We start from the raw sequence: 17,209 nt of genomic DNA on the forward strand, positions 1-17,209 counted from the left end.
TTCTATGGATCTGTTGGCCAAAACCACACATTGCTCTGTCAAATAAACCCAGTCTGTTCTCTCCTGTCAAATTGAGTTCAACAAATTCTACTGTATGATACACAATTTGAAAACACTAAGAAGGTATAAGAAACAGATGGAACAAATGTAGTGCTGCCTATGTAAAGTGGGCACTTTTGAATGCGGTTAAAAATAACGGGGAGGAAATACACACATTTAAATTAATTGTATGTCCCCAAGTGTCAATAAAGATTGTCATTTTGTTTAAAATGTGCATCGTCTAAACATTTATCATGTCATTAATCTAAGCACGAGTGGTCACAAAATTTAAAATGGTCATCAAACTCCAGATTCACATGGCGATCTCAGAATTACCTAACTGGTATTATTTTCTTTTATTACTTTGGGCATTAACCTCATTTGGCAGAAGTGCAAGCGATTACAAAGCAAACGCTGGTATACTGTGACCAAATCTTTTGTTTCCCTCCGTACAGTTTCATTTATCATAAAAGCAGAGAGATAAAAATATACTACAAAATAGAAAATAGCAGAGTGGTATTGCTGTAGTTTATCCTCTTAACAGTAACACATTTCCAAGCTTGGGGGGGGGGGGGGTGTACAGTATGCACTACAGAAAGAGGAGAAGAAATAAACTTAAAAAAAAAAGAAGTGAAGGACTGGTTTACAGAAGATATTGTCTTTTATGTAAAAACGTCCTCAGTCATCATCGCTCTTGTCTGATGGATCCTGCAGACAGAAAGTAACAGAGGTGGATTTAAATGGTGGAGACAGACTGAAGGGTTTTGTTTTTTCCTGCAGACAGCATCAACAGCAATACACCATGATGAAAAAAAGAAGAAACTATCAGAACCCTGGAGTGAAGAAAAGACAGGCTGTGTGAAGGTGAAGTCAGTGACCTTTCTTGACTTGATGTCGAGATTGTGTTTGTGGGCAGAAGCTGACCTACGGAGCTGTGAGGGGAATGAGGACTTAAAAAAAAAAGAAGAAAAAAAAAACTTTGAGAAGAAATGCAGTTTGTGTTGTGTGTGTGGACAGGGAGAAAGAGATAGAAAGAGACTTCTCTTGGAACAGACGTCATAGTCAGGATGTGTCATCCCCACGGCTAACAGACGGCTGAGAAAATCACTGGCTACATTTACATTCACAGAGGAACCTGCTATTAGCTATGTTCTGCTGCCGGAGCTCTTACTGTGGCTGAGCGCTTCACAAATGATCTACTTTAGCATCATAGATACTGTGATGATAACCCACAAAGATTTGGGCTTCAATTATGCAGCCAACCGTTACACTGGATCTAGTCAAGCTTCATCATTATTACTGTCACATGAAGTGACTGACTTACAGCTTTTCTTTAAAACTACATCTGTCTCCTGATTACAAAATGACAGACAGTTATTGAGAAGAAAATTTTGGAAATAAATTGCTAAACTGGCAAACTGTTGAGTGACTTACGTTGTCGTCCTGCTCCTCGTCGCTGTCATCATCGCTGACCACAGGGTTTGGCCTTGGCACGGCTTTGCCTCTTCTTCCTTTATCATGGCCGCGTGCATCTTTGCTGAACTTGATCTTAACTCTCACTGATTTGGCTATATGAAGCACAAAGAAAAAACCAGGAATTACTTTAATCGCAGTTTCTGATGAGATCCCACAAACACGTCCCGGACTCAAAACAAGGGCCTCGAAGTGCACAAAATCTTTGTTAATTGATCTCGTACAAGGTTTCTGACATTTGTGCCTGAGGCGGCCATTAGAACAATCGAAACACAGCCAATGAAAAAACTATCTGAGGTTTTAGGGGGGTGTACCACGTTTGACCAAATGGACACACAAAGACAGACACATACACAAAATCAAGTGGTTCCTTTGCTGTCCCTGCTTTTGACAATGCTGGCAATGAGGCATTAGAACTACCTAATGTTGTGCAATCACAAATTAGCATCTCCACTAAGGCTGCATGATATCGTGAGATATTCAATATTGATAACTGTTGCAAAACAATAATTGGCAATACAAATCAGCGTGTGCAACATCAAAGAGTCTGCAACTGTACACACTGTGGTCTTTAGTCTGCTAGCATGTTTTTTATGCATCATTGTCATAAGTGGTGGAAACAAATGTTAGGTTTTTCTAGATAGCCGCTCCATTTGCATGACACATTTACAATGGCAGCTTACTTGCCCTGCAAGTGACCTCTGTCACGTAAAACTAAAAAACTGACACAGCCTCATTTTCAGACCTCAGTGTATCATTGTGGGAGTTCTTCTTGTGAGGAAAAACTGGAATTGATTCATGATCAATAACAGCAACATTTCTGAAGACTGAAAAGTACTCCGTGTGCAGATATAGAGCCTTTGTGCACTTTCTTACAAGCACACAGAGCTCAGGCACACAGCTCATGCATATTCACAACAATTTTGTGACAAAAATAAAAATACCTCCATCCATCAATTGAGGCAGACTGAAGAATTATGTTGCATGTTGTCTGTAAAAGCACAAAATTACTTTAGGCAGAGGCTCAGTTCAACCCAGCACACCGGTGTTTAATAAATGTTACCTGCCTGACTGTCAACTGATCTTATATGTTCTCAGTATTTATACTTAAAACAACCATTTCAGTTGAGGAGGAAAACAACTTGTCCTCAGCACCTTTTTGTCATGTTGCAAGTAACACAGTAATATTCAGATAAAATGAGCATTCTTGATTGTTTGTTTATAAAAACAACCCTCCGGCTGTGTGTATTTAAGTATGTATTGTGCACTTCTGATTTCAACCACTTTCCTCCGTGTTGTACAGTAACTCTTATGGTGGCAAAAGTAAATCTCAGAGTCAGCAGTGCAGAATTTTAAGTAGATTACACAAGCACATGCATGTAAATGTGCGGCTGTGCATTTGTGCGCATGCCCCAGAAATGTTGAGTCGTACCCTCGGGCTCGGACTCGTCCCTCATCATCGTCATCATCATCCTCACTGTCATCGTCACTCTCCTCGTCCCTGGCAATCTTCTGCCTGGCACTCTTGAAGACGGACTGAAGGACAATGGAGTCCTCATATATCTGCAGAGAGAGAAAGGAAAACTGTTAACCTTGATGACATACAACTTTATGAAGGTAGGAAGAGAAGAATTTAGTGACAAAATGCTAATGTGAAAAAGAGATTGCAGCATTGCCACACCCCTCCCGATTTATTTTTACACCATATCTATCTTGATCAGTGGTTCTTATACAAGTCCTTAAGTACCACCTAACATGCACATTTTCCTTCTCTCCCTGCTCTGCCACACCTGAATGAGCTCATCAGCTTGTAGTAGAGCATGGAGAGAAGGAAAATGCCTGTAGTAATTTTGAGTCATGGATTTACGCAGTTACAGTTGTGGATTCAGACCTGTGGCCACTTTGAACACTGTAGTCTGACCTGCTGTGTAATTTGATCAAAATCTGGACAAAATAATTTAGTTGTTTTACGGGACTACTGCACCATTCTTCATTGGTGTTGCGTTGTCATCTTACTGCTGCAAGGAGACAAGAAGAAACTGTAAAGAGAGACAACTGAGAGGGTTTCTGACCTGGGATCCTTCCAGATTAAAATTCTGGGCATTGTGACAGAGCAGCATCACATCGTTCTCCAAGTCTCCCACATTTCTGTATTTATGATTTCTCACACGCTCCTGTTGACACAAAAAACACCAACATGTCATCGTTCAAGCAGCAAGCATTCAACCCATGCGAAATTTAACACATCCGCACTGGGCCATACTGTCTCAAAAGACAAAACAAAAGCCAACACAGTTTTCATTCATCTTTTCTGACAGTTCCACAGTTGTGCCAGTACACTTTCTCCCAGTGATATCCATTAGTGGAGTAACTGGAAAAAGGTTGATCTCCTTAGATATCTGTCAAAGCTCTGATGTGCATGGCTAGCATAATTAAATTCACAGGTATTGCACAATACATAACAATCTACATGCTAAATATCCCAAGTAGCTCTGGAATTAACTTAATTAGACCATGATATCAATATAAATAATTTCCTTTGGGATAATAAAGTTCATCGTGTTCTTAAATTTTACCGTTTCCATACATGTTTCCAAAATATTGGATAATAAGGTACTTAAGACCACAATAACACCCAAACCATGAGCTCACAACAACATAAAAATAGTTACATGTACATTACGATCCTAGACTCAGGCCGTAACGTCAATTCTTCTTTTATTCATCTTGGTTCAATTGTTGCAAGCTGATTCAAAGCTGAATGTTTCTGCCTCATCTCCTTCAGTAGAAATCATAATGGACCACAATGGAAATAAGTGGATAAATGGATGACACAAAGCCAAAGCAAGCTAACACTTGGACTTTCAAAACCGGGCCGGAAGAGCAGCCAGCTCGAGTGGACAGAGGGAGAGGGAGCTTCTCATCAGTCAGGCCTGTGGCCCGGAGGAGAGACACACAGTCGGTAACAGACATGACGGTGGGAGAAAATGACAGTATTTGGAGGAAAAGTACTTAATCAGTGAAGTGCCACAAAAACAACGGATGAAGGATATTATTTTTTACTTTACACAAGGGACAGTAATTTCAGCTTGCCGGCGAGCCGGTAACAGCAGCAGCATTTGGAGGAATGATGTTTAATCACTCAAGTCCCATAACACATGGAGGATACCATTATTGTTTTTACTTTACAAGAGGGACTGTAACTTCAGCTTGCCGGCTGAGCTGGTACCAACGGCAGCATTTGAATGAAAGATGTTCACTCTAGTGCCACAACAACAAACAACAACAAACAAAAACACACAACACCCACACACACACACACACACACACACACACACACACACCACACCCACACACCACACACACACACAAACAACACACACACACACACACACACCACACACACACACACACACACACAAAACTATGCTAGATGATGCCATAGTATAACGGTGCTGTGATGATAGGATTATCCAGGTCTGGAGAACACTGCAGGGTATTAGCAAGTAGTACAGCCTTATCAACTTTATCAGGGCTAGATATTGAGCACTTTTTGGCACTGGCCCACATGGCCCAAAGCTTTGGAAAGTTCTCGCCCAACAAACTTCTACCTGGCCCAGGCGTACGTGCGCCAACGCAACTACAGCTGAAGAATTTTTAAAATTCGGATACAATTTTGTGCATTCTAAGGCTAAATGAATAAACACTAAGACTGCACAAAAGTGCTATTAGTTTTACAACTTTTTTTGCATTCAGTTTTTTGTTTGAATATGTTTGTTTGAACTTACTTGTACTTAACTTTTTATGTTACTTATTTACGTTATTCATTGTTTAGCATGTCAATAACACTTGTGCAGAAAAACATTAAAAGTGTTAAATTGTTACTATTTAACCTGTTATTTTCAAGTTTCATACATTTTTTTTAAAAGTTGGGAACTGCCTTGCTTGCACTAATTATTGAAGTTATTTTACATTTTATTCACCACTGAAGGTGTGAATGATTTTTAATTTTGAACGGACCCTTTTTTCCTGGCTTTAAACATATTAGGGTTCATTTATTCAGAGTGTTCTGTTCTCTTGTGTCTTCCTTCATTGTCTTCCAGTTCGATAATTTAAAGATGTTGAGGAAGATTGCCAAGTAACAGTATAGTGCAGCAGATAAGGAAACAATCCTTCACATAGTGATACAAGCTCCAGATTTGGCATGAAGGTTCTTCATAAATCAGATTGAGATCAGTTTGAGTAAATCAGTTTGAGAGAAAAAGTGCTAGCCCACGTGAAAATCCAATATGACGGCCAGGTAGGGGGTCAATGAAGGATGACACAGGGTCAAAATTCAAAAATGCTCCAATCATATTGAAAGCTATACCAAATTATGTTTCTGATCACAAAGATTCCAAAAAAGGTATAGTTTGGACTATCTATGACTGAATGTTATGGAGTTATGGGGTAAAAACAGCAATGGAATGGAAGAAAAGGTCAGATTCAGTTTGCACAGGAGTCAAAGTTAAAAGTTGCTCCAATTTTGGTAATAGAAAGTGGTGCAAAATATTGGTTGAACTAATAGGATTAATAAATGGAATAGTTTTTGACTGTGCTGAATGCTTGGTTTGCAGAGTAAATGTCAAACAATGTTGACGTACATTGGATTCTATGGCATATGACGATGTTACCCTGTAACGTGACAACTAAGCATGGACACATGGTGCAAACTATTCCTTTTTAAACCCCTATTAACTCAACCAATAATTTTGCATCACATTTTACAAAAATTGGAGCAGCTTTAACTTTGACCCCTGTACAAACTGGAAACTGACCTTTGTCACCATTTTTGCTGTTTTTTACCTCATAACTCCATAACATTCAATCATATAGTCAAAACTATACCTTTTTGGAATATTTATGATCAGACAAATAATGTGATACTTTTCAGTATGATTGGAGCATTTTAAAATTTTGACCCCTGTGTAATTCTTCATTGACCCCTACCTGGCCACCATACTGGATTTTCAAGTGGCCAGCACTTTTTTCTCAAACACTGATTTATGAAGAACATTCATGCCAAATCTGATGCTTGTATGACCAAGTGCACAATTCTGGCAAAACATCATACTTATCTGCTCCGCTAGTAGCGGAAAAGGCCAAATGCACCCTCCACACTTCTTCTTTCAAGTTTATTGGCGGTTTGCAAACCAACATGGTGCATTACCACCACCAACTGTTGGGCGTGGAGCATTAATGGATTCTCACTCACTCACCTTCAACCACTTATCTGGGACAGGTGTTACCGACCAAACGGTCCCCTCTAAAAATTGGTCTGCCCTGCATTCACTGCGCATGTGTTATCTGGGACCACAGCAGCACGTCTGAGACTGACTCTCTTCACCCAAAGTGATCAAAGGGAATAATGGGATTATTAACCATCAGATGACAACCTCTTAAATCATTCTAAATCAGTCTTAACTCATTGAGTGCCAGCCATTTTCAAAGTTCAGAACATCCCAGTGCCAGGATTTTTCAGCATTTGAGTGTTTTTTCAAGACCCATAGAAAATTGAGTTCTATGTCCATGTCAACAAACAACATACCAAAAGAAACTTCAGACTTTCCTTTATCATCAGAAAAAAACGTCTGTTTGTACCTCTTTCCATTCATTAGTAATTGTCTGCAGAACATGGGTGGGTATCACTAAAAATGCTGATTTCTGACAAAAAAACTGAGAAAATTGGCTTTTTGTGACAAGCAACATTTCAAGGAGAAAATGTCTTTGATTATAATTGTTTTTGCTTCAGTGACATCTCAAACATTATGAAAAGTGATCCTATTGTATAATGCACCAAAAAAAAAAAAAAAAAAAAAAAAAATATCAGGGGAGGGACTCCGTCTGTCTCTTCTCTCGGCGGCGCGTCTTTTCCCTCTGGCTCCCGTGTATCAGACCTTTTTTTTTTTTCAAAAACCTGATGGATTTGAATCACGTGTGCTTGCATGAGCCTGTCGATTGCATCATTTGCTTGTAAGCAGCCTTTGTGTGAGGTGTGTCGTGCGCTCAGCGTTTTTTCATTCCAAGGAAGAAGACGGAACGACTGGAGCAACGCGACTGCATCACAGTTTGACAGACAGCCAGCTGGAAACCAGTCGGATTAGGAGCGGTACAACCGTAAGACGTCCGCACATTGGTGGAGAGCGAGCCGCGCTCTGGTCCACACTCACACTGCTACCACCCACAGAATGGGTTCCCTTGTGATTACAACTCTAATTTTTTTACACAAGCTAGATCAGCTGATTACCACCCACCCCATGAAAAAATGTAATTGGTGCGATGACACGTCTTTGGCGCTGAGCGTTACTAACTGAAAAGACGTGTTTAGGCGTCAATGGCACTCAATGAGTTAAGCAGAAACAAGGCTGTTTTAAGCAGAAACAAGGTGATAATCAGTGAGTCACTACTAACGCTCTGAAATGACGTAGGCGCAGCAGCACGTCTGACTCCGACTGTCGCTCTCTGATCACTTCCCCCGGCTTTTATTCTGAAACAATGCTGAATTTATGTGGAATTGATTGTTGTACAAAAGGTTCATATATCTGTCTCTGAGATAAATGATGACTGGAGTGCAGTTTGAAGCAGAAAGGAGGTGATAATCGGCGAATCGCTGGTGACGTTCAGAAATGATGCAGATTTTTTGGGGTGACCGTTCGGTTGGCGACACCAGGTCGGGGGATTAACAGAGTCTGATGTATGTTATATAATAAGGAATTGTGGAAATGAGGGAGGGGAGAAAAAAGTAGCAGAAATTACACAGAACTATATTCTGCTGAATAACCCGTTCAAACCATTTCTTTGATCTGAAATCTCTTTTCCTCACTGGAGTTTGCACAAGACTGCAGGAGCGCGGTGCGAGACAAAAACAAACATGGCGGACTTGCAGAAATGTAAAGAAATTCAACTTTGCCACCAGAAAAATGGTAAAATAAATAGAATTTTGCAAACATTTGCAGTGGCCCGAGCAGGCCATCATTTTGTAAATTGCACTGGCCCAACTGTAGGCCAAATCACTGCCAAGCCAGAGGGCAATGGCAATGTCGAGCCCTGTTTATATTTTGCAGCAACATCCTGTTGCAGATTTGTCATTTATTTCATGATATCGCCTGCCAAAATGACTACTAGTTCCTCATTAATGTTAATCACAGATTCGGCACCGTCACACACCTTTGATCTTCTTGAAGTCCAACAGTTCTTCTGATCAGCTCATAATATTCAGGCAGCTCCTTCCTGGATGGTAGCTGGACAAAGACTTCACTTAGCTGCCGTCCTGACCTGTTAATAAAGACAAAATAATTTCACCTTTCAACAAGCAGATTACAAAAATGTTTTTGTGGAGATTTTTTTTTTCAAAATTTTGGGGTATATCTTACAGTGCAAGTCCACTGCATTTAAAGTCCTCCAATTTACTATTACAATACTTACTATCACATTTAAATTGTTCAATAAATTCTACTGAACAGTAAAAGTTTTTTTTCCTTGAACAGAGAACAGCAGAAACACACACTAATGTTACCAAACAGTAAAATTCACAGCGTACACTGTTAAGTCAATGCATAATGTGTAATTAATGTAAAGTCAGATTTCTGTAAGCAGAATTTTATCTTACAGAACCTCTCCAAACGATTGCAAATGACAAAATTCAAAAATTCCTTTATAACTGTAGTCACTGAAACATGACAAACTGCCATACAACCCAAAAAGAGCCCCTTTCAAACCAAAATACTGAAACATGTTCCTACCACTGTTTACAGCAACTTATGTAGTCTCCTGATATACGCTGTGCTTTAATATGTTCATATAAATGTGAATAATGCAGCACGAATAAAAATAATGTTTATGCTCAAATTGGCCATTTTATAGATGGTGAGGTAAAGAAACATGGAAAGAATTATAAAATAGCAACAGTGATAAGCCATTAACAACAACGGGCACTGTCGCTTCTGGGAAGTGGAATAAATCTGAAATGCACAGGCCTCTCACTGGCTATACAATCATACAAGATCGGTTGTTGTTCTGGCTCATCAAAAACCTTTGCTAAAACAGGTTATCCACTAATACTTTGGTCCCATAAACTAATTACTCTATGAAATGAAAAAAGAAAGCATGTAAAATAGATTGTCCTCTTTAGCCATTTCAAAAGGCATTCATATAATTCCTGAATTTATTCATTATTTTATTACTATATTTGTTCACAGGGTTTGAATAAGGGTTTGGAAATTTGGAGTCCACGGGATAAAAAAAAATTTGTGAGTCCCAATTCAATGAATTTTGACATTCAAATGTGATGTAAACTTGAATACGACTCATTTACCTTTCCAACATGGTATATGCAGCTTAATTTTTTCTACTTGTAAAATTTATCAAATCAGCAGCAGCAGCATCACCACCATTTTCTGAATATTATGTTAATCATTGTCATATCTCAGTTACTGTAGTTTGTGCAATGCTGTTATGGGCTTTGCTGTGGATTGTAGCCTCCCTTTCAGAGGATGGAAGACCATGAGTTAGAAAATTTAGACCAGTCAGTGCTCATCATCGCATTCAGTATAGAATAAATAAATAACTAAATGACAAGAAAAGAGACATTTAAATGACGGCATGAGGTTGAATTGACAGATGAATACAATAATATGGTGTAAAAATCTAGTTGTTGGAATAAGACAATATTTATATTATAGTGCTCAATGTTAACTTCAAGTCTACAATGATTTGGTGTCAAGTAATCATGTGGCGAAGGCCATGGATACACATGCACGCACACACAAAAAGAATTTTGCCCATTGACAAAGTTCCATTTAACATTTTCTGACACCACCCCAGAATTCATTGGCCAGCCATTGAAAAGTAGATGGAAAACCTTGGCGCCTTTCTGTTGAATGCAATGAAGGGACTGCGCATGTCTGTTCGCACAAATTTGGAAAACCTTCACATATAACTGTGTTGTAAAATATCACAAATAAAAATACTGTTTTGGAAATGATTTGGTGCTATGCTGTTGTCATTATAGTGTCGCTAGTAGCATCCTTGCTGGATTTTGTACCACCTTCAATGATGCCACCACACAATATGAATTTTGGACCACTGCAGAATGTCGCTGTACAGTGGTCCCTCGCTATAACACGGTTCACCTTTCGCAGCCTCGCAGTTTCACTGATTTTTTTTGTCCAATTTTGCATGCTTTTTTTTTTTTTTTTTTTTTTTTACAGCGCATTGTGTTCTGCGTCCTCATCAAGAAGGCCGGTCGCGGCACTGTTCGGCATCACCGCGAAGGGAGAGCATGCGCATTGTGTTCTGCGTGTGTCTGTTTATAAGAATCTTCTCGGCCAGAAGAAAAAATAGCGGCAACAACTACCCATAACTGTGTTTCTTTCACTCGGAAAAAGACACCTGCACCGAGGTGGTCACTCAGTGGAAAAAGACGCATACAGCGGAGCGCGCCAGGATGAAGAGGCGCGATCAGAAGGAACTGTGAAATACTGGTCAGTCACTATTAATATTTCTTATGTGTCCACCTCATAGGTTGATCGTTAAAATTAAATTTGTTTACACAGGAGAGAAAGAGGTGAGAAAATGTTAATTGCCTGTTTGAAGAAAATGTATAAAGTGTGTAGTGAGGGTTTTGCAGCCTTAAAATGTATATAATATTGTAAAAAATAATGCTTACCACTTCCCCGGATTTCGCCTATTGCAGGTTATTTTCAGGACGTAACTCCCGCGATAAACGAGGGACCACTGTATTGTAAAATTGACTGAAGCCCCGTTTTCACTGCATTAATTCACTTAAAATTGCAGGAACATTTTACTGCAGTACAAATTTAATTGGACAGTTGAATGAAAGATATGCAAATTAAAGGAAATATGGTCAGAGGAGCTTACAAAAAGGCATATGCACAAAATGCAATGGGAAGTGACACTCAACTGCATCTCCCCAAGTAATCGCTGGTTTGACACAGTCATTTCAGCAGTACCCAAGGACTCTCTGAGGAGACCCTAGTACCAAAAACATGTCGTCACCTTAGATCACTGCCAAGATAAGTGAATGTCTCTGCAGTTTCAAAATTTCCGTGCACACAGATACACACTTCTGATGGCTGAGTCCAAGAAGTCATCGAAAGTATGGATATCAGTCTTGATCCAGGACAATCACAAGCCCAGTCACTCCAATTCTTGACTCAGCTTCTGAAGTGCTGGAATCAGGGTATGTATTGATTCAACAAAAATCTCAGCATTATCCGCAATGTCAAAGTCAGTAAACATTTCCTCTCAAACAAAAGCACTTACGCAGCTGGTTTTACTACCATACCCACTGCCCAGTCTATACAGGCATGGAAGACTGTAGCAGCAGGAACACATCCCAAGAGGGAATCACAAGACACATCACAAGAGGGAAAACGAGAGTTCAAATTCTTGTCTAGTTCTCTTCATGCTACATGCATGTCTTAAAATGTCAGATGCCACAACTGGACCCAGAATGCATGCTTCTTCAACACGTGAGTGTTTCCGTTTTTCAGGCAGCTGAATTTCTGGTCCGTTGTTTACAATACTTGACTTCCACGTTTTTGTTTTTTTGCCCATGTATCTATGAGAAAGTCATGCTAGTTTATCAGATTTTGCAAGTATGTGACCATGGATGCTTGGAGAGAAAGAGACATCGGGTTAGTGATGTCAACAGGACAGCTGTGGTGTGGAAATGGGAATTTGAAGCAGTCAGCATGGGTAGCTGCTAGCAAGGTCTATGCTTACTGGTTTATTGACTGTGGCTGGACAAATGAAAGAATCAAAAGACATAAAGGTCACAATGGCAATCAAATGTTTAATGACCATCATGTGGAACTTTGAAATATCAAAGGTTATGAAGTCCTGTGAAGCTCAAAGCAGTGTCAGATTCAGACAACAGAACAATATTCGCCATGACTGCTGTGTGCCACTTCAGGTGAAGTAAAATCAGCGGAATGTTGCTGTATTGCAACGTATGTATTCATTATTTGTTATTTAGTTTGTCCAGTCTGGTTTACACTTATTGGATGTACTTTTAATGATACGTGTGCCAGTTACAGCTCAACCTGAAGGACAGCTGACTGGAAATATCTTTAAAATTAGGTAAATAATAATAATGTGCCACCTATATATGGTATGGCAAATTCATAATTTGTTTTAATGCCATGGATTAATAGCTGATATTTTGGAGACAAAATACTGCATCTTTGGAGTCCTTAATTCTTAGTGTATAAAATCCTAAATAAGTATGAGAAGGGGAAAAAGAAAACAGTGCTACGGCTGAGACTCTGGCAAGAATTCAATAAATCTGAAGAGGAAAGAATGCGACTTCTGGAAGAGCAGGTAGTAGTTTCCTGGAAAAGCTCTTGAACTGTAGTCAACCAGTGCATATTTGAGCAATGGGAACACAAATGCACATCTTCCATGAATGGGTATGTTATTAGAAAACTGCATTTAAATTACAAGGAGAAGGCACAATTGCAGATCAAAAGAGATCACACGAAAAACAATCATCGTCATGAGTGTACTGAAAGAACATGTTCAACCTGTAGTGTTACCGTGACACCTTGTTTACAGGCAGGATTTAAAATTATCTGTAGGTTTCCAAAACCTGAGAGACCGCACACGAGGAAAAAAAAAAAAAAAAAAAAAATCATAGATCTGACAGGTTTGGTCATACAGCAAGTGGTGTGCAGCCACATGGTAACAACAACACACCATACACGAACAGATTTCACACACAAACATTCCCGGTCAGACAGGAAATCTCGCAAAACTCTCAAGATTAAACGTGACTTCAACGTAAATAACAGAGATACTTTGTGGAATATTTACAACAGAGGAAAAAAAAATGATACAAGAGAAAAAGAAAAGGTGTTCTTTAAAGGAGTGAGACAGCGTGGACCAAACCAGACTTTCTGGTAAGCTGTTTTGATTTTAGATTTCCACTCTTTTGCATCTGTCACTCGCTTTCTGATTGGCTACACGCCACATTCAGCAGGCTGTGTGCTGTTTGTGTCGGGGGACACCACAGATGCTGCGATATCGGGGCCAAGACAACCCAACATGTTGAATTCCCCAATTTGTGGTTTGAGCGCCCCTGACGTCCTTCTGAGCAGATCAGAGCGCTCTTAACACACCACACACAGCAGAATATCTGATAGATTATCGTTACGTCATCACGATTGTCGAGGTGTCTTTAAGATTGTCGGAAGGGGAAGATTGGGTACGATATCGGCCTAATTATCTTGCCGTGTGAATCAGGCTTGAAGTGACTTCATATCTGTTCATTTTTACCCTGCTGAATAAGGAGAACTTATTTCTTTCATTCAATAATTAAAAACATCTTCCATACCCCACAAAAGACCACAAAAAATAAGCACATCTGATCATGAAAAGCTAAATGCTGCTGGCAGCCACCTTCAGCCAAAGAAAGTATAAGAAGGCGAGAGGTCGGCTGCTGCGTGGCTCCCGTTGCAGCTGGATGTGTTACCATGACAACTAAGGAAACAACATGGACAAAAAATAGGAAAAGACTACTAATGCTTTTATCTGAATTACTAAATTACATTATACCCACTCACTGCAACACGCACATGTGGAAATCAATATGACTTGACACACAAATATCAATAGTCTTGCCATCTTTCAACAAGCCAAAATACTGATTATTTTATGGTTCACAATCTGTTAAATGACATCCGTCTCCAAACAGCTGCAGTAACAGGTGGCTTCAAATGCAGAAAAACACAGTTAAGTATCAGCAGCAGCAGCAGCAACTTCCTGTGTGAAAGTACATTTGGGACTTACTAATAGAGCAGAGGAGGATTTTCTTAAAAAGAAGATCTGAAAGTTCACCTACAATTTGCCAGAAGGTACATCTGAGATGTAAGCCTAGATTTGATGTTTTAGTGAAAGAAAACCCTCCTCTATACCACTTCATCATGAAGCTTTAGAACTGGAAATACAAAATGCAGAATTTGCACTGTGCACAATTTCTCCAATCACAGCCACAGACGCCTGTAACTTCTGGGTTGTCTGGGTGTCTTGGTGGCTTTCCTCAGTCTTCTCCTTCTTGCACAGTCACTCAGTTTTTGAGAACTGTCTACTCCACATAGATTTACCATAGAGTTCCATACTGTTTGCATTTCTTCATAACTGATGTAAATAAAGTTAAAGACATATTCAATGACTTGGAAATGTTCATGTATCCATCTCCTCGCTTGTCTGAAGAAAACTGGCAATTAAACTGATTATTTACAGATATTATTCCAAAGGGGCTGATTACTTATGTAACCCATCATCTTGGCTTTTATATTTTTAATTGATTTATATCAAGTTGTAGAGATTTGTTTTCAGTTTGAGTCTAAGGAAGATAATTTTATCATTTTTTATATTGAGAAGCCTGATTTACTTTTTGTATTTGAAACGCCATAAACAAATTAAAATGTGTGACATACCAAGGGGCTAAATGCTTTTGCAAGCCACTGTATGTGACAAAAGCATGTTGCTTGCATATCATATAGTAATTGAGAAGTAAATTCCTACCCTTACAGAAAAAGAATGGGCACTCATGAGAGCACATGCATTTTGTTCCACTATTTTTTATCTAATCCATGGAATAAACTCACATAAACACAAAGTATCCTGAAGCAAAGATTAATTAAGTTACTAATATCAACTGAAGTACTAGCTGAGATGGAAAAGCGGTCAAACTATACACTTCATCGCTTTGATCTTGGTCCATAAAACATAAGTGACAGTGTCTGTGGGAGTACTTTTTGTTTAAGCAATAGCACATCCTCCTGGCTGATCTTCACAAGGTCCAACTTAATCTTTTTGCAATGCCCTAGTCTAATTTACAAGGGGTTACTGCTAATGTGCACCAACTACAAAATATGACAGCAGGCTGCAGTCATCAGCACCTAAACTGGACTCATTCAGAATAAGTATTTTTGACACAGCAACAGTGAACACACACAGCAACACCGTACAGTGGGAAAGTCCAAGCAGCTCAATGCAGATCTGAGACAGAGGATGGAAGATTTAGGCAAGTGAAGCTATTTCTAAACAACTGCAGCTTCCAAGTTCACCAGTTCAAACTGTATGTAAGTACAGGTTATTGGGAGGAACAGCCACTTTGCCAAGGTCTGGAAACTGACCCAAACTATCACCCTCAACTGAGAGGAGGGAAGCTGGAGCCTATTCCAGCAGTCATAGGATGAGAGGTGGGCTTAACCTTGCACAGGCCACCATTCTACCCCAGGGTGCTCCAGTTTTTCCTCACCAGCCACAGCAGAAGAACTTTGTGACTGCATGCTTAGTTGGGCTCTGTGCCATGGAGTGGCGCAGAGAGGAGGACACGAACAGAGCCAGATGTGTGGCTTCACGCGGTTCTCGCCTCACTCGTTTTCCCAAACATCAGGCACATGCAGCAGGTGGAATACCTGCAGGAGCGCACTGAGGAGCACTGGAACAAGACTTTTAGCTGAGTTGGCGTCACTGTCCTCCTTCATTACACTGCAGCAATGAAACTGAATGCAGTGCAGCAGGGTTTAATTGTGCGCACGTCAGAAAAGAACGCTGTCACCCTCTATTAAGGATTACCACTAATCAAGATGCCTCAACACGCTCAGTTGCAACCTCCACGACATGAGGCGAAACGAGGGTGGTGCGACAAGGACTGTCCTTGTCCTTGCGACAAGAAGTCTGTCCTTGTGGGCGGCCGACCGCTCCGCATCAAAACAGTGAGCGTAGTCTCTGGACTTGTTGCCAAGTTGGCCGCACCTCCATTCAGTAGACAAGGAGGTGGTGCCGGAGTTGGCTGCAGCTCTGCACAGCAGACACGGGGGCGGTGTGAGTGGCCCGCTGCGGCGTTTACCAAGCCCGCAGACTCGGTAAGCGCATCGGAGGCAGTGAGAGCAAGGCGTCGGGGAAGAACGTCGCCCACTGTTGATGTCACCGCTGATCTGAGCATGCAGAGCTGTATCTCGCATTCATTGTAGCTTACTTTTGGAGGTTGAAACCAGGATGTGTATAACAGTAACATTACTAACAGATAAAATAAATTTCAATGCGGGATCGGACTGAAGGCACTAGCGCTCCGTCTTCTGCCTCACGTCAGTTTTTGCGACGGGTCAAATTTTAGCTGCAAATTTGTCATTTTTAAACGAAGATTTCTCCGCTGAATTACACATTTGGGCTTGCAGATTTACTTTACTGCATTCATAAGGGTCTTATAAATACTATCAGCTATTTCTTTCTGAGATCTGACCACATTTATTTCAATGCAGGTCTACTTTAAGGATGTAATCAAGGACATTTAACATATTAGAAAAATAAAAGCTCCATACCCATCTCTGTAATTGATAACCGTGTCAATGATGGCGTTCATTTGCGGGTGAGTTTGGGAGGGTTGGGGGAAAGTTTTTCAGCTGGAGGGCGCCCACGTCTCTTCTTGGCTTTGGGGCCACCATCATCTCTGCTTGAAGAGTCCTTGTCCTGACGTCTTTTGCGCCTGCGTTTCTTCAGTCGAATCTCCTCCCATCTCTTCCAGGTTTCCATCCTCAATGGCCTAAAGTGGCAAAGTGCCGGCAAAGAAACAGGGTTAGAGAGAGGGCTACAGCAAGGGAGAGAGACCACCAGATAATACCTCCAT

At 40.3% G+C, this 17,209-nt stretch overlaps 1 pseudogene; it reads right to left on the minus strand.

Moving 5' to 3' along the window:
* Positions 1 to 474: 474 nt before the first annotated feature.
* LOC117509978 lies at positions 475 to 17,209 on the minus strand (annotated as a pseudogene).

Source organism: Thalassophryne amazonica, chromosome 5, assembly GCF_902500255.1.
Source record: "Thalassophryne amazonica chromosome 5, fThaAma1.1, whole genome shotgun sequence".
Classification (NCBI taxonomy): domain Eukaryota; kingdom Metazoa; phylum Chordata; class Actinopteri; order Batrachoidiformes; family Batrachoididae; genus Thalassophryne; species Thalassophryne amazonica.